This window comes from Triturus cristatus, chromosome 5_1 (genome assembly GCF_964204655.1).
Source record: "Triturus cristatus chromosome 5_1, aTriCri1.1, whole genome shotgun sequence".
Classification (NCBI taxonomy): domain Eukaryota; kingdom Metazoa; phylum Chordata; class Amphibia; order Caudata; family Salamandridae; genus Triturus; species Triturus cristatus.
In genome coordinates, this window is record NC_140587.1 from 327,330,767 (window position 1) to 327,357,843 (window position 27,077).

Consider the following 27,077-nt stretch of genomic DNA (forward strand, 5'->3'; position numbering starts at 1 on the left):
ACAGGACTGAGGATGTTACCTATTGTGTCTTGTTACAACTTATTCTCCTAGGAGAAATGTATGTTCATTCATTAGAAATTCAGTAATACAAACAACTATAGAAAGTAGACATCTGCTTTTTTCAAACATATTTCAGAAGCAATTAGTACAGAGATGCACAACACAGAGATTAAAAATCAGGCATGTGTGGAGATAATTACTTGTTAATTAAAAATGTTCCTTTCAAACAAAGCACAGAATAATGTCCTTACAAAAATATTGTTTTTCACAGCCTAGGACAAAAATTTAGGTAGAGGCTGAAGAGTAGACTTGATTTCCGGTCATTAAAGTCAGTGCAGACTGGCACAAGGCAATCCCCAAAAATAAAGACAAATACGATTTAAAAAAAAATACTGACAAATGCAAATAAAAACATAAATTAGTGCATAAAATATAAAATAAATAGAGACTGCAAATGAAATTCATATAAATACAAAATGAATAAAATATATAAATTTGAATAAAAACAACTTTCAAACAAATTCAAAAGCCTATGGATTCTATATTAAAACCTACTCAAAATACTGCAAAGTTGTGTGGTTTTTTTTGCAAGATAAACTAGACTGGTCTTTAGTTGTCCATAAAAGTTCACAATGTCTCTAAACTGCTTGTGCTTTCCAAGTCCTCTTTTTTCCTTGCCTTACGCTTAGTGTCATCAGTAGCTCTTTGACCTTTCGCAAGCATGATTGAACCTAGGTATTAATTAGGGTTGAATCTCTTCTATCGCGGGCCAACAAGATTTAAGAACATCAAGCATGATATTGTGTCAGTGAGCAAAGATGCTGTAGTAGAGGTACATATAAGGTTCAATTGAGAAAATCCTCTTTCGGATTCTGCAGAGGAGATGGCAATAGTATTCATTGTTAGCAAAAGCCCTCTTAAGCGATCTAGCTTAGCGAACAACTGATTTTCTTGCAGTTTCCTCAGTATCTTTTTAACGTGAATCACATGTTCTTGCTCAGATTGGGAAGAGATCAATATATTGTCGATGTACACGATAACAAAGAGATCCAGGTATTCCCTTAAAATCTCATTAACAAAAATTTGAAATGCCACTGTAGCAGTACAGAGGCTGAATGGCATCACACATTACTTATAGAGACCGAATTTGGTTTGGAACGCTGTTTTCCATTCGTCTCCTTCTTTTATCCGTATTAAATGATAGGCCCCTCGAAGATCTAGCTTCGTAAATATCTCCCCTCCTCGTATCTGGTCTAATAAGACCAAAATAAGAGGGAGGGGATACTTGTTATTGATTGTCACACGATTCAACGCGCAAAAATCCAAGCAGGCGCGCAATCCTCCTACCCGTTTAGGAATAAAAACGAAGGGAGAGGATACCGAGATGTGGAGTGTCTGATAAACCCTTTTTCCAACATTTCAGAGATATGCGTCCGTAGATATTCTGTCTCCAGATCTGTTAAGGCATATATTCTACTCACTGGGAGTTCTGCCCCTGGTACCAAATCGATTCGGCAGTCGTAACTTCGATGGGGTGGTAAGGCAGTTGCCTTAACCTCATCAAACATCTCTTTATACTCCTCGTAAATAGATGGCACTCTAAGTCTTTTAAGAGAGGTATCAAGAACACAACAGAGAATGTTTTACCAGTCACTGGCTTCTTTGTAGCAGTGCAACATACAATGCAATGATTTCAGTGTAACTTTTCTGGATGTCCAATGTTTATAGGAGTTGTGGCCAAGCAACCCCAAGGATAGCTCCGAAGCTAGGTGTGTCGATCACATCAAATCGAAGAGATTCTGAGTGACCATTGCCACATACCATGATAATGTCAGAGGATAACTCGGTTCCATCCTGCGCTCTCATGGGTTCAGGACAGGGTTTAGGTAAAAAAGGTATCCCCAATTCTTGGGCCAATTTGATGTCTAAAAAGTTCCCTGTGGCCCCACAATCCAACAGAATAGACAGACTCTTTCTACTTTGTGAAGAGATAATTAGGGTTACTGATAAGGTGAAGTGTTTAGGCACAGTAGCCGTTGTATTGGCAAAATACTGGGAGACCTGAGGAGTTAAACAACTTGAAGAACCGGTCTCACGTACCTTCAAGTTCTTCATTTTTCGGACGGTGACTTACAGTAGTTGGTACCAACTACAGATTTAGGAGGAGTACGAGGTTTTACAGGACACTCTCTTGCAAAGTGCCCGCTTTTCCCACAGTATAAACGCAAATGGAGCTTTCGTCTTTTCTCTTTCTCCTCTACAGACAGGGAACCTCTCACGTCCTTACTCTCTTTCCTGTCACCTTTTACTACCAGAAATCAAGTAAGTGTAATGCGTGTTTTCTCCCCTCTTCTTTCACTTAATCTATGATCTAGTTTCACAACCAGATCTATAAAAGCGGGGCAATCCTCTGGTGGATCCACTATCTGAGAAAGGAGGTCTTTCAATTCATCACAAAGTCCTCAGTAAAATAAAGAGGTCCTTTTTTCCTCGGACCAATATGTCTCAGTGACCAGTCTGTTGAAACAGGTGATGTATGTGAGCAAATCCTTGGAGCCCTGTTTCAGATTTAATAACTCGTTGTCACTTGCCTGGCTGAATGTATGCTTTGCAAAAAGGCTCTGCATTTTCTCCTGAAACACGGTAAAATCATATAGCAATGGGTCATTGTTTTCTACCAGTGGCACCGCCCAATTGGCCGCATTGCCTGTTATATATGAAATGACAAAGGCCACTTTAGCAGCGTCATTCGGAAATTAGGCGTCCTTCCATAGAAATTGTAACCTACATTAGTTCATAAATGTAGTGTATTTAGCACTGTCTCCATTGAATCTTTCTGGCATGGCTAGAGGAACTGGACTAGGTGTGTGGACTGTGAAGTGAATGGGGGAAGGTTTACTTCTTCCTTGGACATAGAACTAGTAGTAGGGGAAGGGACCGTAAAATGTGCAGGCTGTATATAGATTTTCTTATTCTTATGAATGGGCCCTGTTGCTGGGGTGTCTGCTGAGGCTTGAATTCTAACTTGAACCAGCTCTGAATGAAGGGGTTGGTTCTCGGTCCTTAACCTTCCTACTTCAGACTGTAAGTCTACAAAGGCGGCAGCCAGTTCCTCTAATGAGGGGCTTTGGAGTGCAGACTGCAGGGTAACATTCATGGTAGAACTCGCCCCTTCAGAATTCATCTTCGCTCAGGTGGAATATTAAATTTGTGGGCTTCGCTTTCTGTAATGCACAAGAATCCCACTTATCTGAAACAGGTCTGCTTCCACGGGAACAAAGAAAATTTCCACAAACTCCTCAAAAACAGCTCCCCAATGAGAGAGGCACAATTCTCATTTAGAGCACTGCTCAGGGGGAGAAAAGGAGAAGAGAACAACCACCAACCACTTCAATCTTCTCCTAGTAGATAATAGGCCACTCCAGGAGTCAACGCAGGGACTGAAGCAAAATTGAAAGGGAATCCGAATACATCCAATTCTATTACTTAGTCTAGCAGGGGTAATACGCTATGACAGTGCATTTCGTGTAGAAACATAAACTCCACTTACCAATTTCGATATCTCCTGAGGACTTTGCAGGATTTTCCTAGAGTTAACAGCACTCTTTCCCGTTCGTAAAATACCAGACGTGGAAGCAGGAAACATCAGTCAGGGAACAGGGAGGTCCGGGCTAAACAACCTGCATTCAGGGGAAAGAGAGGACAGTGAGACAACACTGTCAGGCAGCAGAAATCGAAGCCAGGAACTGTTCAAAGAAGGGGCGTGGACACATTCAAGAACAGGAAGCCAAGCGAAGGCTGTCACTAATGACGCAGTGTATAAACCAGTAAGGGAGTGTATGCAAATGCCGCCTCTCATTTCCAGGAGTAAAGTAAGGGAGTCTCTATAAAGAGAGCTACTCTTTATACTGGACATGCACTAAGGATTTATATTATGTTCCACAGAACAGAACGTGATCTGATTCCTGACATGAGCATGTTTGGTTATCTTTTTCCTTAAATATCTCTGTTGATTGTCTTTAGTGATACCACAGGTCATACAGTTGACGCAACCCATTCTTTGGCCTGTTTCATTCCATAAGATTTTTCAGTACCAAAGCTCTTAAATTTGTGACAAACAGTATGGCCAAGTTTACGGCCTTTAACAATTAACCATTAAACCAAAGGTACTTGAGTTGTAAAAATTATTTGGTCATTTTCCAACCTTTCGGAAGCATGCCACTGTGAAAAGTCGTGACTGCAATTTGTCAGACTGTTTACAATTGCTTAATCTTTCCTCCATCACAAAATCACTTTCCAAGCCATGTTGCTGCTGTTCTAAGAGCAAATGATCATCTATCTTCCTGTCGAAAGAGATGATTACACTGCTGCTAGCTGTGGTAATATGCTGCTCATCTAAGAGTAGACTGTCAATCTTTTCTTCTAAAGGGATGACAGCACTGCTGGTAAACGGCCAGTTTCACTCTCTCCTAGCTCTTCTTCATGTACTTGATGGTCTCCACTTCCTTTTTCTTCAGTTGACAGAAAAAACTTTTCTTTCTTGTGTGATAGTAGGTTCCAGAGGTTCCTCATCATCTCTGCCCTTAAAGTTTTAAAATAGAAGCAAATTGTCTTCTGCCAGGAAATTCTAGGAAAGCAAAGCAGAGCAAAAAACAATTTACTAGATGGGTGTGGAGTGCAATGTTAGTCCATTCAACATGCATAGTGCTGAGGAACTATAATGTATGTCTAAAGATATATTTGAACTACTGGTAACTGCCGCCTCAATCCTAGCAGGTCCCAACTTAGGTATCCATTTATCTTTTGAATGCCACTAACATAACATTGGTGTCCCTGCCTGCAGCCTCACTGACTGTACCAATACCCCACAGAAGAAAGAGCTGATTCTGACCCTAATTTTGAATTGCAGCTTACACTGTGCTTAGGAGGGGGGAAAATAGCCTCGGCACTTTGTTTGCTCTGTAGGCATTTTTTGGTGCTGTCATTCCTGCCTCTCCCCCACAGAGCAGTATATACCTGTTGATCGTAGAGAATAATGAGCTCCTGGTTTAATGGCAAGGTGCACATTGTTAAGTAAATGTGAATTGCCCTGTCTATGTTTAACAATAGCAACCTAATGTAGCCTATAACAGCCATGTTTTTCTTGACAATGCGGAAAAGTATTAAATGGAAGTTCTCATCTCAGAGACAAGATGTGGATCGCTCTTGGTATCCAAGCCATGACTATTCAACACCTACAGCACTTACATGTACTTTACTCATATGTTAAAAAAATTGAAGGCTGTCTGCACTCCACATCATGTGTTCATACCTGCACTGATTTCTTGCAAATATCAATACTTTCAGACAAGACCATTTGTGCTTTGCCTCTCCCCGTAGAGCTTGACTTATTAACTAGTGCTTGAGACCCGGTGCTATGTTTTTTGTGTGATTCACAACTTTTAATAAATACATTTTCAGACTCAATCAAAACCTGGAGCTCTAAACCATTGCTCCCTCACACACATATCTGTGAGGAAAAAAGGAATAGCTTTGTTGTGGCGGGATGCCGTTATCCCCTTGTGCATGCCCCATTTTTTGGACATTTTTTTTTTTTTAATCATCCGAACATGGGCAACAATGAGCTATTGGTGGGTCCAATAACCAACGTGGATCCACAGTTAAGATGCATTAGAAGTGCATATGGCCATCCCATTTCTTTCCATTTGCATCTAATTGAACAAGAAGCAACTTTAATACATATGGTAGATGTTTAAATCAGCTTGTGATGCTTAACATATACACACAGGACATATGAAGGTCAAAGGTTAGCTTTTTATCTGAGAAGATGCCTTGCAGTAGTGAGGCTTTGATTTTGCTCAGGAGAGGTATGAATGCATCTCCAATGATTTATTTTAGGATAGATGAAGGGGAATGCTATCTTCATAGGATGGCTGTGAGGTCAAAAATCGAGATTTGTCAGCAGGTGTTCTTGTTGGGGGGATTGCATGGAGGGACTGGGGTGCATGTTTCTTTTTGGTATATTCAATGTTTTCTGTAATCTTTTTTATCTTTCTGGGGAAGAACATGTTGATCCCATTGCATTTGTTCGTTCAGTGGTGTTAGAGTGGGCCCGATTGTTATCTGGTACAGTATTTCCTGCTTTTGAACAAGGCTCTTTTTTTCTCGGATGGGATGGGAATGTGGCTTTACGGTAAGGGGATTTAGATTTTGAATTGTGTTTTTTTCAGTTTTTCCTAAGTTTTTTAGTTGAGTCAAGTCATTCTGGGACTGATTCCTGCACCATGTCTGCTCTTGTTTATGGGTAGTGTCATTTCTATAAAAGCGTTCTAGGTTGAACTGGGTTGCCGAGGGTTTCGGTTTCCTAAAGCCTTGTTTCATTGGGGTAAAGATTTTGACTTGGCTTTCCTTGAGTTGTAGAGATTATTGAGCATGGGGTTTATGTTGTTGTTTGGGTGTAGTTGGTGGTGAGGTTCATCAGGTTTTGTTTGAGGGTGTTGATGAAGAAGTCCTTGAACGGTAGTGCTGTTGCTTAGGTTAGTTTGCTTCCTAAGTTATGCATAGGTTTCTGGATGTATTGAATGATATTGTGGGTCTACAAAAGAATGATTTGAAGTTTTTTATTTTTTATTTTGATGGTGCAATGTCCTGGGTGGATATTGTTTGCATATTTGATGGCTGGGTATGTTCATGGGGTCAGTGGTTTTGAGGAAGAAGATGTTGCTTTTTCCTGGAGTACTTTTGTAGATGAAGTTGAAATTAATGAATGGTAGTGAGCGGTAGGAGAGTGCCATATGAACAGTTGCATGGAAAATGGGTCGGTAGATTTCTGAATCATGGCGGCCCATGAAAATTTCTGGTTGATGCGAGGGCTCCACTGTCTTGTGCATGCTGTTAATGTGCTGTAGGCCTTAGCCTTTGGGAAAGAGGATATCCGTATGAAACTGGAGTCTGGCATGCCATATGACTCTTGAATAAAAACAGGAATAAGGTTGTGTTTGGTAATGGTGTCAGAAATATTGTCTGTATGATTGGCTGCAACAAATGCCTTTATTAGCAGGAAGTTCAGTGTGCTAAGTCCCGGAGAATTGTGTATGGTAATGGCTGGGATTTGGAGGAATTTCTTGCAGGTAGGGTGCTGTTTTTTGTCTGGGCAGGTTGGCACACCTGTGAGAGAGAGTGTGGATTGGGAGTGTGCATTGTGGGTTTTGGATCAGGCAGATGATGCTGTACAAGATATATGGGATCTGGCTTTAATCCTTTTCAAACCAAAAACAGGACATAACAGAAATTTGCTCCTATCTCTATCCACCCCTTAGCTATGGAGGCCTAGTTGACGATGCCCAGGGAATTGTAAAGAAGTAGTTGGGCCAGGCTGGAATGAGATCAGAGGTGGTCAGGTCGTTTGAAGTGCATCCTAAGTAGATACTGTGCAAACGGATTGCTCCTTTTGATGACTGAATTTCTATTTAGTCATCTTTTTCAGTAGAAGAACTTTTCTGAGGTTGCGGGTTCTAGGCTTGACGCTGGGAGGATGGGCATCGATCACAGAAAGTACCAATTGAATATTTGGTATATCATTGACTTCCTACTTTAGGTTTCTTTTGGACTGAGAAAACTCCCAATGCCTATAGTCCACAAAGTGTAGAGGAGGTAGTTAGGTCACCTGATCAGACTCCGGAACAACTCCATGTGTGATAGGCAGGCTCCTTTTGGATTCTTTTGGGCTTTTTATTTTGGGCCAGGAAAGCTTCTTCGAACACTGAGAGGCTTTGCTTTGTAGGGCTCTAGGAAGGGTTCAGTCTCCTGTCTAGGTGGTATGCAGTAGAATGGCTCTGTGTGTTTATTGATTTGTTAGAAATGTTCTCTGAATGCTAAAATGCTTTTGGTTTGAAGCTAGAAGTAAGAATCAGTTTACAGGGCCTGCCTCCTGGATGGCTGATAAGTGATTGTTAAGCTACTTTGGGCATTTTTGGTGCTTTTTATGGTGGGAAGTCTTTTCTGAATGGTGATAAACACTAGGACGGTGAGTGGGACAAGGGTGTCAGACTATGCAACCTGCTTCCTCGACAGCTAATGTTGGCTGGCTCATTTGAGCTCCTAGGGGACTTCATTATAACAGGAGGACTCTATAGAGTATTAGCATGTGCCTACTAACTCGATAAACATCAGTGGAACTCCTTGGCATTGGCAAAGTCAGTAAGTCTGGCGTTGGCTGGCAACCTTTTGGCAATTTTGCAAACTTTATTGTTGAAGAAGCAGCTGGGCCCTTATCAGTCTAAATAAAAAGATTAGCTAGAGGCACAAAATGGTCTCAAAAAAGCACACAGTACCATAGTAGTCCCTGGCTCTGAAGGGAAATACTTTGTGTGTGGATGTGCTCCTTGTGAAAGGTCTGTAATTCATAGTGGAGTCAGTCAGTGGCTGAAGTCGTCTCCCCACGGTGCATACTTGGGTGGGTGGAAGAAAAATGGGAATAACACAGCAATAGACTAATGGGAGATGCCCGGGTGAAAACCCTATAACTAACTACATTATACACATAATTTTAGTAAAATCAAACTGCCTGGGCTACCAGTCCTAAAGAAGCCAATTGGTCTGACTTTGGCTGCCAGCCCCTAGCCTTTGCTAATGCTTTTTTGTAATGTTTCTGTAGATCTTTATTTTTAATACATAAAGAGGATTGCAAAGATAGATACCAAGAGATGCTTACAAAAGACAGATAGATAAGGTAGTTTATATAGATAGAGAGCTCGATAGTTTTGTATAGCTAGATAGATAGGTAGACAGGTAGAAGGTTGCAGAGATAGCGATGGTAGTATAGATATATACCTAGATATAGAAGCATGCATACATAGAGGAGGTTGCATAGATAGATAGATAGATAGATAGATAGATAGATAGATAGATAGATAGATAGATAGATAGATAGATAGATAGATAGATAGATAGATAGATAGATAGATAGATAGATCTGCAAAACCTCAACCTACTACCACTGACATCCACAGCCTCATTGCGCTCACAGATGCAAAATCAGGAGTGGATTTATAGGGTTGCAAAGATAGATAGATAGACAGATAGATAGATAGACACAGACAGATAGACAGATAGATAAAAAAACTGGAATAAACAGTACAGCTTATATTTGTAAATATAACAGTTAAATGTCAATTTAAGCATGACATACAAGAACACTGAAAGCAAACTAGAAAGCCATACAAGTAGGACAAACAGACTAAATTGGTTTAAATTAAATCCATTTTTCCTGCAATGACCTATAGCACAGAAAAATATAAACATGTTTATATAAATATACCCTTTCAGCTGATCACTTTTTAGGTCGAGCCTAGAGCAGCGCATGCACTGCTTGCTCGACTTTTAGTAACTGGCTTTTCAAAGTGCTACCAAAGGCTTTTCTCGGCCTCCAGCGTACGGTTACACACAGCGTGAACGTGCACAGGACCCATCTGGCTTTTGTAATAGCTCATTAAGCCTTACAGCGCCTGAACCATGCTCCTCCACACCCTCTCTCTCTGCTCTCACTACCCCCTCCCTTAAGCTCCAAGCTCCAGGCGCTAAAAATCAGCACGACTTCCCAATTCCGCCCGTGGAGTAAAACATCGAGTTCCACCCACCAATGCATCTCAATGCCACTTAAACATTATTAGATTTACACATTAGTCGTCTGAATATCTATAAACGATGTATTTCACTGCCGGACTCCATTTTCTTGTACCGTCACATTCAAAGCTAGTGTGTGCGGTTTCTAACCAGTAGATCTCATTGTGGCAAAAGATATTGCCTAGCTATAGCCCGATTGGCAGTAAGTTGTCATTCTTGATCTACTCTTTTTTACTCCTTGCATGTGACCACCTGCACATCCTCACCAGGCACCATTCAATATCGTATTTTGCTTAGGCATGATGTGTTATTCCTAGTCATTTGATGTCTCTGACTTTCTCTTATGCCTTGTGTGTTTTTACCCAAGGATTTTAATCTGAGTCGTCTGCTGTTGATATAATGTGCATACTACTCTCAATGTTAGTAATGTCACAGACACTATCAAAAGAAAATATGAGCTTAAGCCACCTGCCAACCTCCGTTTATAGATCTGTGATCACAACACACTACTCGTTTTGCACCTTTTTCTTGTCTAAGAGTTCAGAATATCCTTCCCCCAAGTAACACCCGCCCTCCTCCGAAGCAACACATTTCTACCATTGGATATATTTTCAACTATGCATAGAGTTTCCATAGCCTTCTCAAGTGTAGCCTTTGCAGATCTGCAACATGACCTTTAACTGAATCCCAAGAAATTTGCCCTCACTCAAGCAGTCTGTCGTGACCCACATCTTAATTTTTAGTACTATTTACATTCAACTCGAAAAGATTATGCTGAAACACTTCCTGTTCTTTCACCCTAAAAAGTGCGTTACCAACCTCTTATTGATGCCATTAGAGTCGAGGCTTACTAGGGTTTGCTAGAACATGGGTGGAGCTGATCAGCCTTGCATTGTCCCAATGCACATAGATGTCCCCACAGGAATCGATTTTGAGGGTGTGCATTGGGTTGCTCTCACAGTAACTTAAGTGTGTGCATTCCTGTACCTTTGAGATAGCGGATATTGCTTGGATCATGAAGGCTGCCTTGGCAGGTGAGGGAGCTAATGTCTGTGTCTGTCTGTCTGTCTGTCTCTGTCTGACTCTGTCTGTCTGACTCTGTCTGTCTTACACTGTCTGACTGACTCTGTCTGTCACTCTGTCTGACTGACTCTGTCTGACTGACTCTGTCACTCTGTCTGACTGACTCTGTCTTCTGACTGTCTGTGTCTGTCTATCTGTCTGGCTCTGTCTGTCTGACTCTGTCTGACACTGTCTGACTCTGTCTGGTCGTCAGAGTCTGTCTGTCTCTGTCAGACTCTGTATGTCTGTCTGTCTCTCTGTCTGTCTGACTGACTGTCTGACTCTGTCTGAATCTGTCTGTCTGACTCTGTCTCTGTCTGATTGACTCTGTCTGTCTGTCACTGTCTGTCTGACTGACTCTGTCTGACTGACTGTCACTGTCTGACTGACTCTGTCTGTCACTATCTGACTGACTCTGTCTGTCACTCTGTCTGACTGACTCTGTCACTCTGTCTGACTGACTCTGCCTGTCACTCTGTCTGACTGACTCTGTCACTCTGTCTGATTGACTCTGCCTGTCACTCTGTCTGACTGACTCTGTCTATCACTCTGTCTGACTCTGTCTATCTCTGTCTGTATGCCAATGTCTGTCTATCTTTCTGACTCTGTCTGTCTGACTCTGTCTGTCTCTGTCGGACTCTGTCTGACTGTCTATCTGTCTGACTCTGTCTGACTGACACTGTCTGTCTGACTCTGTCTATCTGTCGGACTCTGTCTGTCTGACTGTCTGTCTGACACTGACTTTCTGACTCTGTCTATCTCTATGACTCTGTCTATCTGTCTGACTGTCTGTCTGACTCTGTCTGACTCTGTCTATCTGTCTGACTCTGACACTGTCTGACTCTGTCTGACACTGTCTATCTGACTCTGTCTGTCTGACTGTTTGTCTAATTCTGTGTGTCTGTCTGACTCTGTCTGACTCAGTCTTTCTGACTCTGTCTCTGTCTGTCTGACTCTGTCTCTGTCTGACTCTGTCTGACTGACTCTGTCTATCACTGTCTGAATGACTCTGTCTGTGACTGTCTGACTGACTCTGTTTGTCACTCTGTCTGACTGACTCTGTTTGTCACTCTGTCTGACTGACTCTGTTTGTCACTCGGTCTGACTGACTCTGCCTGTCACTCTGTCTGACTGACTCTGCCTGTCACTCTGTCTGACTGACTCTACCTGTCACTCTGTCTGACTGACTCTGTCTGTCACTCTGTCTGTTTGACTGACTCTGTCTGTCTGACTGACTCTGTCTATCACTCTGTCTGACTCAGTCTGTATGCCTCTGTCTGTCTGACTCTGTCTGTCTCTGTCTGTCTCTGTCTATCTGTCTGACACTGTCTGTCTGACTCTGTCTGACACTGTCTGTCTGACTCTGACACTTTCTATCTGACTCTGTCTGTCTGTCTGACTCTGTATGTCTACACAATATTTAACAAAGGCAGCAGTACAATAACCACCTAGATCAATCCCATCAGAGCAAAAACAATCCATAAGAGCTATATCTTTATACCAATCACTGCAAGGAGGAAATGCAGTCAAACATCTATTAATGGCAATTATCGCTGCCTGTAAACTCAGCCAAACACACAGTATAGCCTACAAGCATTGGCATAGCCAATAAGTCTCGCCTTTGGGACCTTATAAGTGTTTAGCCAAGCAACAGTTGATGTTGTTGCACCAAGGATATTGTGCTGCATAACTAAATACTTATAAGGTCCCAAAAGCGAGACCTATTGGCTATGCCAATGCTTGTTCTTTTTAGAAAAAGAGAGTAAAAGAAGAAAAAGCCAGTTCCCATTTTCCCTGTTTAAACTGCAGACAACAATACATGTGATATAACTGTGTCCATACTGACACATTGATTAGATGTATATAGCGTCCGGTACCCCTATGGTAGTTTGATGCTAAACTGGTATCATTTGAGACTATTGACCAAGCAGCAGTACAGAAACATGCTCAAGTGTTAGCCATAGCAATAGAATACCAATCGCCATGAACGCAAGCTGCGGTTTCAGTTTCTATATTTTGTTCTTCCTTAACTAAACCTGGAACATGCGCTGTAGTCAATGGCTAATTTGTATCTGTTGAAGAGTTGGTTGAAAAAATAATTAAAGTGTGGCATGTGTTTCCCTTAGGGATCTGCCCACTTAAATGTAATTTTATTTTAACTAACTAGTGATTGAATGTTCTTGATTAATTACTTGAATTATTTTCGGTGCATTTTCTGTTAATACCCACCTGTACTCTGTGGGGAAAAAAACTCCAGGTTTTCCAAACCTATTATTGACAAGGCTACACTGCAAGAAAGTAATTACACTTTGGCCTGAAAAACAGTCACTGTTGCAGACCTAAAGGAACCCTGCTATATTGACTGAAAGCCCAGTGGAAATCAGTATTTAGGTAAAAGCTCCCAATGCAAGGTAGCATCAGAGAACAAACTAGAGACAAAACAGGTAAATGGAAGTGCTATGAAAAGTCTGTATAATGAGAGGGCCTAAAACAGCATATGGCCCACATATCTTTCAATAGGGGGGGGCGGGGTGACATACCTGAGGGTTGGTTTGCACTACAGTAACATCACTGTAGCCTTCAAATAATGTGTTTGTGCACAAGGCATTGTACAATCACAGTATTTCTCATTGTTATAGGAATCGCAACCACGTGAAGAGGTGGGCATTTTACTGTACGCCACCTTTATTTCCAGTTTTTTACATTGCGAGTCATTAAACCACAGCAGTTACATCGGGAGTCTTTACACTGCAGGCAAGTTTTCAGATCTTTATTTAACTGGTAAGTGATAGATAGATGGAGTGAGATAGAAAGATAGATAGATAGATATATAGATAGATAGATAGATAGATAGATAGATAGATAGATAGATAGATAGATAGATAGATAGATAGATAGATAGATAGATAGATAGATAGATAGATAGATAGATAGATAGATAGATAGATAGATGGATAGATTAAAACGTTAAAAAAGATAAATGGGACAGGGTAGGGATAACCTGATCCCTAGGCCAGGTGCCTACCAAGGGTCAAAACATTTTTTTTTTATTTTACAGAAATTTTGTGGTGGATTTGCAACTCTGTGGTAACATTTTTTTTAAAGTGCAGACTTCTACGCTTTAGATAAACAAACCACTTAGGGCTTGAGGGGATGCATCACAAACAATTTGAAGGGTAGGATGCATGTTGCCCCCCTCCCAGAGCCTTATTGAGGACCCAGGGATCCCATCCCCAGGCCAATTGTAAATTAAAGTGGAGGGGAGCATGCTGCTCACTCCCGAGTCTCCAAAGGGCGCCTTCTCCAGGGGGTGAAATTACTTAAAAGGGAAGGGAGCATGTGACCACCTTCCCAGAGCCTCACAGAGACCCCAGGAACTCCATAACTGGGCCAATATATAAATAAATAGGGGGAGGAGGGCATGAGGCACGCCTCTCTAAGCCTCTCCGATGCCCCGGGGACACTGTTTCACTGCCCGTGAGAGTACTCGGTGAGGGCTATAAAAATGCTCCTGCCACGTGGGATCACACATTTAAACTGAGATTGCACCAGTCCCATGGGAGTGGAGAAAAAACCGGCTCCTACCGAGTCGGAGTGAAGCTGGTTCCCACTGTACCCAGAATGGGTGGGTGTTTGCAGGGAAGCCGGTGGGCCATGGCTCCAACCATAGCCCCAAACATTTTTTGTTGTGTGTGCCCTGAGTGGGGGCCGTGGCATGCACCTTAGGCCCTGGGGATATGGTCCCCGGGGTCTATAAAGGCTCTGGGAGGGGGCTCTATGCCCCTCCCTTACAATTAATTTGAATCCTCAGGACATGATCCCTGGGGCCAGGATTGGCTCAGGGAGGGAGGCCACATGCCTCTCTGCAAAAAAAGAAAATAAATAATTGCTGGCTCCCACATGGCACCCAGAATTAGAAAAGGCCACAGAGTATGTCTGCATTGATTCCAGCCGTTCAGGTAGGGCACCCTTGTCTTTGTTGAAAACACAAGAGATTCTCTGGCAGATTTGTCAGATTTCAAACATGTTTTCCCTCTTGCAAGTGTAATTCAGGCCCAGGAATGTGAGACACCTGTCTGTTTTCCCTCCTATGGCAAAGGTCACAGATTCCTTTGGGTGCTAGGGAAATCTACCTGGGAATGAACCCCCTAAATATTGGGGTGCTCATGACATAGTGACTAATGTGGGGTTCAACCTCTTATGGGCCATGGCGGCTCCAGACCACCCAAAATTCAGTTGCACACTAATTCAATTGAAGACATTCATCTGTAATTTAAAACACTCCCCAGAACCAGGAAATTTGCCCTTTGATCGGACTGGGGTTTATTAAGATTATTATCAGGTAAAAATGATATATACCCACATGCAGAATACCAATATTTTTGTCTTTGAATTGAATGGCTATAAAGAAGATATTCCCGACAACAGTTGGCTCTCCCTTACTACACATCTAAAAGTAACACGATTCTAATTCGCAAGGGAAAATCACATTAATTACAGGTTGAGACCCAGTTTATACGACTGATGTTTTTTATTCCTGACTAGATACAAATCCTGTGGATGGTGCAGGAGTCTTTTTTAAATATACTGCCTCTTGTGCAGTGCGATACGTAGAGGTACACAGAAGAACCGTTAAGATACAGTGAACATAGGATCAACATACATTTGAGACCTGTGACATTAATAGAGCAAACCTGGCTAGGGTTAGCCACATTCACTCCACAACCTGCTAAGGGCCAACAAAATATGTGGATAATTCGATAGTGGGGTGTGGCCTAAACATGGAAAATAAGATTCCATTTTGGATCTCCAGGTAAACATAAAAGCTTAATAGGGTGTATTTTTATTCTACACCACAGGAGAAATATTGAAGATTATGCATGTGGAAATGATTCCTAATCCAATGCAATGTCAGTCTCAGGATGTATATTTGCAGCTCTACATGTAATAGTCTGCAGAATTTCTTCAATAACACTATTGCCTGAAATTCCTAGGATAAGGCATGAGGGTATGGTGTCACTCTAGCAGTAATGCATGGTATGAGATTTAGTGTCTATGCTGATACTGCATCTGACTAAAATACTCTGCAATATAGTGATGCAGCACTATTGGCAATGCATCAATTGTACATGACTACTGCACAGGTTTACAAAAGCAGCACAGCCAAACATAATTAACCAAGTTTCTGTTTTGATGGGTAGGGATACTCTTAAGGTAGAGACTTCCAAGTTGAGGAAGACTGGCCACCACAAGATTAACTGACACTGCTATTGAGGAAGAAGGTATAATAGGTTCTACTCAGCAGTACTAAGTGATTGAAAAACCACTATGCAATGAAGTGAATGCTACAGTTGGCTCCAGCTTTTTTCCTTTTTACAAAAATTAGGCCGGGTTGCATAATAGGGCAATTCTTTTACACGCTGAATTATGAATCCAGTGGCAGTACCCTATGAATACAGAGGTTAAAAAGGACTTGAAAAGTATTTTGGAAAAGTTGAAATATAGATTAATTGCTCAATGCCCATCCACAATGAATACTCCAGTTCTCCTGGTTTTGAATTTAGAGTGGTCATGGAGATTAGTTTTGGACTATTGGAACCCAATTCTTCACAGTCAACCTACAAAGGCCAAACTGCTCGTAGTACAGGTTTAATGCACATTTTACACGCTAAACGTTCGAGAGTTCAACTGACATCATTAATAGTTTCTTCACAAAAAGCATTATACTGAGGCCCAATACTTAACAGCATTTACATTCCGATTCACTCATTTACCTCAAGATATAACAGATGAAATTATAAATATATGTAAAGATTTACAGCTATAACAGATGACAGATTAAATGAGCACTTTCAATAACTAGACATGATTGTGTCTATATTATCTGGTCAGAAGAACAAAATAAATTACAAGAAATCCAAAGTTGGTTTCTTAAGTATACATTTACTGGACGATGTGGAATGAAGGTAGGGTATATTTTTTCTCCAAAATTCATAATAAAGCATGCCACAATTGAGTTCCCTACACTCTCAAAAAAGTACAAGTATTGAAGATTTCTTTATCATTTTGGTCGCACGTACCTTTTACATTTTGCTTTCATTGTACCAATTGATCACCCCCACCTTTCCAGGGGTACTGCATGTTCTTTCTAAACAATTGCACAAGGATATTGTTGCTTCTGCCTACCTGAAGACAGACAACATGAAAAGCAATGTAGTGATTTCCGTGGTTCCTAGCCAGTAAGGTTTCACATATATAGTGTACAAGGAAGGTCACACCACTCCTATAGCATATCAAATAAATGTGTATACAGCAGCAAAAGAGTGTTTGCACCATTTGAAAACAATCTTCTGCAATACAATATGCTTTAATTAAACAGAAATGCATGGGGCAGGGGAAAACGTTGTTGAAATGTCACATATGTGAATACTGGAGGTAGCTTTAAAGACTTGTACCCCCAATTCTAAGGTTATGTACTTTATATTAGGCATCTTGCTTTGTATTTGTTCCCTTATTTCTCATTGCGTTCATTGCCCTATGATATTATTTTTGTTTCTGATTTTTGCTACTAGCTGTTTTGACCTTCTGAATTCTACATCGGGATTCTGTTTGGTTCATTTCTCCTTGCTGAGGTGGGGCCAGATGTACTAGGCCATTTAGTGATCAAAAATCCTGTGATTTGGGGGGAGGAGCCTAGCGCTTGACCAAGATGGCCGCGTGAGCTTAGAGCTCCCGAGACCCTCGCGCCCTCCGTCGACTATCCTGACTCTAATCCTGCTGGTATGCATGGCACCGTGTTGCTGAGTTGTCAGGGAGGCGATTGATGCTACCCGCGGTCGGATCGCCCATCGGGAACCGGACTTATGACTGGCGAAAGATTGCGGCCTAACTCCCGGAGATGCCAGGGGCTAGAGTTGGCAGGATGCCCGACTCCTAGTTGATCAACAACGGCCTGGTGAGGTGTGAACTACCGGACGGAGGCCCTCGCTCTTTCACTTTCGGTTTCGTTCCCTTTGTCTGCCCGGACACTGTAGTGCTCTGGGTGGCTCTAAAACCCCAGGGACGCTCGGTGGGCTACTTTGGCAGAACAAGGCGGACCTGCTCACTCTTTATACCTCTCTCTGAGAGGGGACGGTCCTCACTGCATTGGACTGCCTGGAGTCCATTATGTCGGGCAAGGCAGAAGGAGATCGGCTGAAGACTAAGTCCACCAGGCGGGGAACGTACTCCCAAGTCAACAGTATGGACCGCTACGCCCTCCTGAAGACATCGCCGAGTGGATCGAGCCAGGTGCCGGATGCCCAGAAGGAGGACTCGCCTGGGACCCCGGAGCTCTCCCTGCAGGATGTCATGGGCGCGCTTGATGGGATGCAGACCTCGATGGGGAGGCAATTCGAGGCCCTGGCGCATAAGGTGGACGCCATCCTGGTGGATGTCAACTTGATCCGCTCGGACCTGGGCAAGACAAACGAGCGCGTTAAGGACCTGGACCACAAGACCACGGGCCTCACTGATGAGGTTGCGGACCTGCAGAACGAGGTCCGGAAGCTGAGGGCCGAGAGTGACCTCGCCGCCCGCCGGCTGGAGGACTTCGAGAGCCGGTCCAGGTGCAACAACGTGCGCGTAATCGGGGTCCCGGAGTCCTCGGATGAGGCTTCGGCGGACCTGCTTGTGGAAGATTTGGTCCTCAATCATCTGAAGCCTAAGGGCCTTGGGAAGTTTTTTGCGGTGGAAAGGGCCCATAGGGTGCCGGGCGGACGGCCCAAGGCGGGTGCCCCGCCGCGGCCGATTGTCGCCCGGCTCTTTCATTTTCGAGATCGGGACGCTATCCTGCAAGCTTCGAGGGTGACGGGCCCAGTCCCCTTCCAGAATGCGTCGGTGAATTTTTACCCGGACTTTACCCAGCAGGTGCAGAGACAGCGACAGAGCTTCCTGGGGGTGAAGCGAAGGCTTCGGGAGCGGGACCTAAAGTATGCCATGCTTTTCCCCGCCAGACTACGGGTGGTGCATGAAGATCGGACATTCTTTTTTGACTCTCCTGTTATGGCCGATGAATGGCTGGACGCTTTGCCCCGGCGCCGGACCGGGGACGACACAGCTGAGCATGGAGACAGTGGCCGGGATGGACAGGGCTGATAACTCAAAGCCGGCCTGACTTGATTTGACCATATTTGAAGATTTGAATAGAGTGCAGTAACTGTGGAGGGTTGCGGGAGGACGAGGGGTGCTCTTTTCCTCCCTTGGGGTACTTTTTGTAGATTTTGTTTTTGTAGGGCGACAGGCACACTGCAAGTTGGGGGGGCTTTTTAAGCTGCAGCAGGGGTGCAGGGTGGGGGGAGTTACGGGGAGTTTGAGTTTGTTGTTGGGGGGTTTATTTCTGCAAGGCATGATGATTATCCTCAGGGCTATTCCACGGCGGCGCCTCGGGTGTGGGGTGGGCCTCTTTCCGTTTGAGGATGGGGGGTAGAGGCCTAAGTGTTATAAGCTGGAATGTTAATGGTTTGGGGGATCGCATTAAGAGGGGGATTGTTTTGCAATTTCTGAAACGCTCAATGCCAGACGTTGTACTGCTGCAGGAGACGCACCTCATAGGCAATACGTGCTATGCCCTGAATAGGAAGGGGTATAAATTCATTGCACACTCGGGATTCTCTTCTGGGTCCAGGGGGGTGGGCATCCTCGTTAGAGTATCGCTGCCTTTTGAGGTGGACTCCACCATTGTTGACGATAGGGGGAGGTTTGTGGCGGTGGCGGGGCGGTGGGAAGGAAGGACTTTGGTTTTGGTTTCGGTTTATGTCCCGCCGGCCCTGCAGGCCTCCACATTTGCTGAATTGGGCAGGGCTTTGCTGACTCTCCCGGGGGGCATGCTGGTAGTGGGAGGGGATTTCAACGCTGTGGGTTCCGAACTGCTGGATAGATACCCGCCCAGGGACACAGGGGGGGCTCAGAAATGGCTTCCAGACCTCCTAGACACGTTTGGCCTGATAGACTGCTGGAGGCTCCGGCACCCCACACAGAGTCAATACACGTTTCACTCCGGGGCGCATGGTAGCCTCTCCAGGATTGACTACCTGCTCACTCTGGCCGCACATGCCTCGTTGATATCCGAGGCGAGGCACATGGCACGTGGTATCTCTGATCACTCGCCAGTGTGGATCCGGCTGGACCTAGGTCGGGAGGGAGGAGGGAGGGTGGCCCCCATTAACCCTTGGTATTTCCGAGACCCCAAGATGCGCAGCGCCCTGGTAAAGAAGGTAGATAATTACTTTAAGGACAATCTGGGATCCGTGGACTCGGCGATCTCGCTGTGGGAAGCTTTTAAGACCGTGCTTCGGGGGTTGGCCCTCTCCCTGGTGGTGACCGCCAAGAATCGGAGGGATTGCGAAGTGCGGCGAGTAGAGGAGGAGATTGCGGCCCTTGAAGGGGATATGGAGGAGGAGGTCACAGAGTCCTCATTGCATGAGCTTTGCTTGAAGCAGGCGGAGTATAGGGACCTGGTGACGGACGCCGCCAAGACCCTCAGCAGGGAACAACAGGGCCGTCTGTATGATGTTGGAGATAAGGCAGGGAAACTCCTGGCGTGGCTGGACAGGAAGGAACGGGTCAATAGAGTGGTGCCAGAGTTGATTGGAGAGGGGGGAGAGGCGATTGTGGAACCTGAAGGGATTGTGGAGTGTTTCGCGGAGTATTTTCATAGGGTTTATTCCTCTGTGTCGGACAGGCCGCCCGAAGACTCGTCTGATCTCCTCCGTGATATCGAGTTGCCCTGCCTCTCTGACATAGATAGGGACGATTTGGATGGCGACATCACGGTTGACGAGGTGGCGGGGGCGATTCGCGCGTTGAATTCGGGTAAGGCCTCTGGACCGAACGGACTGCCGATCGATCTGTACAAACTGTTCCCGGATAGGGTCGCCCCTCACCTGCGCGCCATGTTTTTGGAGGCGCGGGGAGATGGGATCCTTCCGTTGGATCAGCGGCTGGCGTCGATCGTGGTCATACACAAAGAGGGTAAACCCCGAGATAGATGCGCCTCCTATCGGCCCATTTCACTCCTCAACGCTGAGCCGAAAATTCTGGCCAAACTCCTGGCTACCCGTCTGATTAGGGTACTTGGCGATCTGGTCCACCCGGATCAATCTGGCTTTATCCCGCACCGAAACACAGCATTGAACCTTAGGCGTCTTCATGGCGTCATCGCCAGGGCGGGCACGCTGCGTGAACCGGCTGTTGTGGCATCTCTCGATGCCACGATGGCCTTTGACACGGTGGAGTGGGCATATTTATGGGCCGTGCTGGCCAAGTTTGGTTTCGGTCGCGGGTTTGTGAGTTGGGTCCGGTTGCTGTACGAGGGGCCACTAGCGAATGTTGTGGTGAATGGTCGGGCATCTGCTCCGTTTCAGCTTGGAAGGGGTACTCGGCAGGGCTGCCCACTGTCGCCTCTGTTGTTCGCCCTCGCCCTTGAACCGTTGGCTGCGTGGATACGTTGGCACCCGGATATACGGGGCCTTCAGTGGTCGCCTGATCACGAGGACCGTATTTCGCTTTATGCCGACGATATCCTGCTGTATCTTGCCTCACCAAAGAAGTCACTCATAGTGGTCTGTGACGTACTCGCATCGTTTGGTAGGAACTCGGGGCTTGTGATTAATTGGGGCAAATCGTACTTGTACGTTCTTAGTGGCGAGGTCCCGCCGATCCCTAGAACATGTTCGATACAGGTTGCCCAGCAAGGTTTTGTGTATTTGGGGATTTTTATATCCATGGATCCTGTTGTGCGCTATGAGAGGAACCTGCTCCCCCCCTTGGCACGCTTGAGGCGAGATGTTGAAGGTTGGCGGAGGCTGCCGCTCTCCCTTGTTGGGCGTGCGGCCCTGTTCAAAATGATGTCTCTTCCCCGCTTCCTCTACGCCCTCCAGAACACCTTGGACTGGGTACCGGCTAAATACTTTCGGGAGGTCGAAGGCCTCCAAAGGACGTTGCTGTGGGATGGGCGGCTGCGAATAGCTATTTCAAAGTTGACGCTCCCATGGTACGATGGGGGCATTGCGCTCCCAGACATCCGACGGTACTACTGGGCCACGCAGTTGAGCGCGATCAACCATGGGTTTTACGGCCCTGCCCTCAGCCCTGGGTATGCCATGGATAGGTGGCTGCTGCGCGGCGGCAACTACTACAGGGCGTTGTATTCGCGGTCCCTAGACTCGTCCCTCACGGGGCCCACAGGTGTGGCGGTGCGCGTATGGAAGATGGCGACCGACTCGCTGGGCTGGAAGGACAGGCTAACCCTCGCTACCCCATTGTTTGAATCGGAAAGGTTGGGAAGACTCTGGCATACGAAGGGCTTTGATAAGTGGGATCTGATAGGGATATCCAAGGTGGGGGATGTGCTGCATAAGGGGAGGGTGAAGTCTTTCGAGGAGTTGCAGACTGAGTTTGAGCTAGGGCCTTCAGAGTATTTTAGGTATATCCAGCTGCGTCACGCCCTTCGATCAGTCTTAGTGGAGCGAGTCCTTGATGGTCATATGCCCGAGAGCACGATTTCGCTCATATATAAGAAGTTGATAAACGTCCGGGCAGACTTGCTATTGGGGCTGAGAGAACAGTGGACCAGGGATGGCCTCGAGTTGGATAATGAGGACTGGCAGTCAGCGGTTTCTTCGCCTAAGGAGGTTGCGATCCCGTCGCGTCTGAGGCTGGTGCAGCTTAAAATACTGCACCCGGTGTATGTTACGGGGCCAAGGCTGGTCCACATGGGATTCTCGGAGGATGGCCTGTGCAGAAGGGGATGTGGTATGGTGGGTCCTGAATTTCGAAATAAAGGTTTTCAAAAAAAAAAAAAAAAAAATCCTGTGATTTGCTAAATGACATGGTTTGCAGTGGTTAAATGCCTTTTTTAAATGTACTAAGTCCATTTTGCAATCCCGAAAGAGGTCACTGAATCTCTGACTGGGTTTAGAAATGCATCTGAATCGCAATTTGGAAGGTGTATGTTTAGGACATCCCTTCCAAATTGAAATTGCAATTCTATGTATCAATGATTTGAGACAGCAATTTCGGTAGCAAACCACTGATAGGTTACCTACTCCTCCACGGACGTGGTAACCCATTTGGAAAGGGAATGGAACCCTATAAGATCCCTTTCCCTTTGTAAAAATAAAAAAAAAAATGTTATTGAGTAGGTAGTGCTCAAGGTGACCCCTGCCAACTCTTAAGCAAATGTTTTAAGAATAAATATTTTTTTCCTCATAAGCAGTCCTGCTTCCTTCAAGAAAAAGTGTTAGACATGACATAGTGGTCTGCAGGCCCCAGAAAGCCACTATCTTTATGATACCATCAAACTGGAAGGTATTGCAATTGCGATCTGTTTCATGAATACTCAGAGGTAGGTTGAATCGCGACACTCTCCAAATGGTGATTTTGCAACTAATATTATAATAATGTACATAGGTCGATTTTCAGAATTAGAATCATTTAGTAAAAAGTTGCTGTGCAACCACCATATGTGAATCAATTCTTTGGACATCTGGCCTTAAATGCTTTGCTGATTTCTCCTGTACTAATTGCCATCTTCAGTCAATCAAAAATTACAAGATTGTAGAGGAGATTTTTTCCCCTTTGTTCTGTTTTTCCTGCTACTTGAGACCTTCTTAAAGAAAGCCTTGACACCTACTGTGTATATTATTCTGTATCCTGTGGCTACTGAGAGGTGTCACCCTTTCCCTCTTGCAATCAAGAATGTGATTTAACAGACATTCTCAGCATCGAATTGTTAACAAATTGCGCCATCAATGGCTCCTTAGTCTTCGTCATGTTATGGATCCTTTGCATCACCTAGCACAAGAGGTACTACCATTCTGCCTTGAGAATGTAGAGACAAAAGCATACTCTGGTGTCACAGTATTCTGATATCTCAGTAGTCCCTCCTTGTACCCCCCACATTTGTCGGGGGATCCACTGAAGTTAAGAGAATTTTTGGGATCTCTTACAATGCATTTTTTTTTGTCCTGCACAGTTTTGGAAAGATCAACTCAAAGGAGGTTACCTGACTGGCTGCTTTACTGGATCAACGTTGGCACGGACTACTCCACTAGTAACTAATTGAGATCCTTGTCTACAATGTTATAATGCCCTCTTGCTAGCATTTAAGAAGATGTTTGAACTTCTTGACTTGGAGTTGTCTGCATAGGTAGCACTGTGTGATATAAAACAAGACATGGATATATTGACTTATATGACCTATTTTCAAAAGTGTCACGATCATACACACATTTACACCACTGCCTTGCTATACACTAGAAGAGGACAGAAAGGAGCCTTTTGTAAAATATAATGTAACAGGAAGAAATAAGCAAAGATAGGAAAATAATGTTAGCGGGTTAAAAGAGGAGGCATTACAGCATTTAATACATACACACCAGCCTACCGTTTGTGGCACAGAGCAGGCTTCAAAATAATAATTTAAGATTCAAACCTTAATTTCCTCTCATTCAGTTAAATAAACAAAAGCAGAGTTTGAATTGCACAATGTCTGCAGAGCTCTGTGCAAAGGAAACTGATGAGTCATCTTCTAATGAGATGTAATTTGTAATACTTGCAAGTTACAGAAGCCTGCTGTTGTTTATGATGCATTTTTTCTTCAAGAAGGTGAAACCATTTCATTTTGTTTATTTGTTTTTCTGATCATAGCCGAGAAAGGCCATACATAACTTTGTTTACACCGAGCTAAATTAGCTCTAAGGCAAGTAGCTGAACATTTTTTTTATTTGTATTCCTTTTTTATTTAAAGATTAACTCTTGGTTTCCATTGAAAGTTTGGTTTGTTTCTGCTTCCACTCCTGTTGTCCTAGGTTCTTGTTTATTTTTAAAATGTTATAAATTAATTTCTAAACTGAAAATGATATGCATTTACACAGACTTAGCATGTTATTTACCTTTTAAGAGCATTATTTAAAAGATATCAGATGTCAGAGAAAACCATGCTGAGCTAGATAAGATATTTTGACACTTATTCAAATAGAGTTCAGTTACTATACACTTTAATTTGAATATTGAATTGGATTCTATTTCGAAAGCTTATACAATTTTGTGCATATGTTACAGCTTCCAAGTTGGTATTCAGTAACGTGTCCTCATTGAGCCACAATGAGAAGCACATCGGAATCCGCTACGCTGCCACCTTGTGTTTCTCTACCCCCTTCCCCTTGGGGTGTAATTTAGTTAGTGTATTTAAGTGAACTGCTGGAGACTCTGGTAGGAGACTAAGGGCATTTACGTATTTTCCATGATACACCTGCGGAGGTGAATCAGGCGAGAACTGTGACAATCACTTGACAGTTAAAAATGCCTGATTTGATAGGCCTCAGATGATGCTTTTTCAATGTGGTCCAAGAGAAGAAATTAAAGATGAATTTGCTCTTGCATACCAGCCTTACTGACTGGATGTGTACAAATTGCTTAAAGCTTAATGGTGACAAAACTGAGGTACTTCATTTTGGTGGGTAAGCTTCTGTCTAATCTGGTGCTTGTTGGCCTGCTAAACTTGGTAGAACCCTGTTACCTTCCACTCAGCGAAGAAGATCAAGATTGTTTTCGACCATCAGCTTTCTTTCTCCAACCAGGTAAGCAGGACAGATGCTACCTGCTTTTTCATTCTTAAGACACTTAGGAAATGTGTTTTGTTTCTCCCAGGCTCCGGTAGAAGAACTGCTTGCTATCCAGTCTTGAATAATTTCACAATGGGACCATGGAAACTGTCTATTTATAATTCCCCGAATTTCTCATTAAAGGCCTCCACATTGTTCGGAATACAGTGGCATGTACTATACACAGATTTTCTCCTGGTCAGTCAATGGCCCCCTACTGGAAAAAGACATGCATTGGCTACCAGCTCAGAAATGTGTGCTGTTTAAAGCTCTGTGTCTAACTGTTTGCATTCACAATAGCTTGGTTCTCCTTATTTGAGATGTACATTTTCCAATTACCAGCTTAAAAGCAGCCGTGGATCAGCAAGTGCTAATCTGTTGTGTTACCACAGTTCCAGATATGCAGGATGGGAAGACGTTCTGTGAGAAATTAGGCTACTGATTGAGGGGGTTGAAACTCTACTCAAGCAAAAACCACAATCCTTCTCAGGGTGAGGCACAAGCAAATCCAAATTAACCTGCGCTCAACAATCTGGTAGCTTGGCACAGAGAAGTCAGGGTCAACTTGGAGGCAATGTGTAAACTGTTTATTCAGCACTTCAAACAGTAATAAAGTGATGGCACTAAGCAACGAAAATCCCACACCAATTTAGAAGAATAGAATACTGTTTAATAAAACAAGACCAAAACAACAAAAAGCCAATCAATAGAACCAGAGATATGCAATGTTAAGGATTTAAGTGGCAATAGAGTCAAAAAACACAACTGTGGATATCTGTTTACACAGACTGGGACAAAGTCACAAGTTCTGGCCAACCGTGATGGAGCATGGGCCGGCTACGGGGGCCCAGTTTGGCCCACTGAACAAGAGTTCCTTACATCTTGGTTGTGAAGTGTTGCGAGGTCCAATGTTGAAGATGCTTCGTGCAGCTGCGGCAATGCCCCGGTTCAGAGGCTCTACGGAGTGGCGAGGTGAAGTCCAGCGTCATTGTCAAGGATTCCGACAAAGAGGACTTGCGTTATGCAGTCGAAGCAGTGCATCCATTCTGAAGAGCTGAGAGGTTGCAATGTGAAAACCTGCATCTTCATAGAGACTGCTATAGACTAGAGACTTGCGATGCAAAGTCTGGCATCGGTTAAGCTTCACGCAGTGCTGGTTCCAATGCAGGCTGCGAGGTTGATGCATTGTCTTTGTACTGGTAGATCCCTCACAGCAATGGCAATGTGTCAGTTCTGCTCTCGATTTTGCCACACAGATGAGGAGAATTGTGGGTTCTGCTGGATCCACAAATGGGCTGGCAGAGCATCTTCAGGCTCACTTCAAAGGGTCTAGGACTGGGGTGGCACCACTTGGCAATGGAGGAATCACAGATGGCAGAGTCCAGATACTGGGTTCAAGGTTGTAGCCAGGAGGCCGGTCAACTAGCCCTTAGAATCTCTTTGGGGTCCCAGGCTCAATAGATGCAGGTCCAGTCCTTCTAACTCAGGCAAAAGGGCAGCAGAGCAGAAGTCCAGTTGAGTGGCAGTCCTTTTGGAAGCACAGCAGTCCTTCCTCCTGGCAGAGTATCCATAGGTCCAGAAGTGTACTGAAGGCTTGGTGCCTGAGGTCCAATATTTATACCTTGGCCTTCTTTTGAAGTGGGAGAAGCTTCTAGACGTTTCCGGCATCTTTCCTTTGCTGTTCTGGCTCCAGACTAGCTACAGGGGGTATACAGCTAATTGTGTGGAGGCAGGACATAGCCAATT